We start from the raw sequence: 1,528 nt of genomic DNA on the forward strand, positions 1-1,528 counted from the left end.
TTGCCTTCCCGCACCATTCCTGCATTGGCAGTAGGCGCGGTGCGTCCAACTGGAAAAGAACTGAGATCTGTTGAGCCTAAAAGAGTTAGATGTTAGCAGGCCCAGCCCCGAAAGCTATTTACTCTTGTATACGAAACGTGCCTGCAAGCCGGGCTGTCTGGTCGTAAAAGCGACCGTGAAGGGATTTGAAAGCCATGGACGATCCTTATCGACTACGGGCCGCCGGCCAATCATGCTCGACGCTCCACGATGGAAGGAAGCCAGCTGTATGCTGAGGCGCTGAAAGCGCGCTTGAGTAACATCTTCACTGTTCGCTCAGCGACGAGACATGTGTCACGGTGCCGAGGATCCCCGTGGACCTGAATGTCAAGTTTCTTGACTTTGATAGCGTGGGAGACCGCTGAGTCTTAGACTTGGATTTACGGTATGACCTTATCCTTGGTTTGGCAGAGTAAGAACACCATGAGCTATGGATCGTTTGGATTTCGAAGACCTTGTGCGCTACGCGCACGTCTCTAATTGGCGATTTGGTGAGTGATGAACCCACCAATGCTAGGAGGCAAAAACGATATTGGTGCGAAAACCGGAACGATTAACGCGCTGGATATCGAAGAATCCGAGTTGTCGAACACCAAAAGTGCATCGTACAAATGGCCTGGGCATGGCTCGCGGGCTGAACGCGGAGTGGCACTTCACCTACTGAGTGCTGCTCAAGTATCAGAGAGTCGCTGCATGCCATGCGTGGCATGGTTGGCCAAATTGTCGAGGCATCGAGGGCGAGGCCCCAATGATGGACGTGGGGTGGCACATAACCCACTGAGCACTGCTCACGTTACAAAACAGTTGCTGCATGCCAAGAGTGGCATGGTCGGACGAGGGCCGAGGCATCGAGGGTGAGGTCGTAAGGATGTGCGTGGAATGTCACGTAACCCACTGAGTGCTGCTTAAGTTTAGAAGCAGTCGCTGCATGCCACCGGTGGCATAGTAGGACGAGGTCTGAGGCATCTCAAGCATGGCCCTTCTGATGCGCGTGCAGTGGCAAGTTATCAACCGGCCGGATTCTGTGGAGCTAACAGCTCTTCGTCGGATGTTGTTAATAACATTAGGGCTCCGGTGGAGGATGACGTGGGGCTAGCACTGGACGAGCCTGCTAGTTGTCTCACCAAGACGTAAGACACCGGTGGAGAGGCGACGGGCGCCTTATGACTAGAAGCAAGACGCCGAGTTTCTACCTTGACCCAGGATGTATCTACCGTCGAAGATATCGCAAAGCTATTCCCCTCGTCAACGGTATGACGGGGTAGAAAAACAATGACGTCACCCTGGGACTATCCCTGCAGTAAATGCTCTTCTTGAGCTGGACGAGATGTCCTTTAAAGGGCGGTGCCTTGAATCCAGGCGACGCAACCGAAGTGGTCATTTTACGACCGAAAGAGGAGATTAACCTGATGTCGCTTCTGGATGTAGCTATCCTGGAGAACACCAAGAGGGTGCTAACCGCACGAAGTAGATCTTCAATCCTGAAAAA

This window comes from Plasmopara halstedii (assembly GCF_900000015.1).
Source record: "Plasmopara halstedii genome assembly, contig: Scaffold_1651, whole genome shotgun sequence".
NCBI classification, from domain to species: Eukaryota; Oomycota; class Peronosporomycetes; order Peronosporales; family Peronosporaceae; genus Plasmopara; species Plasmopara halstedii.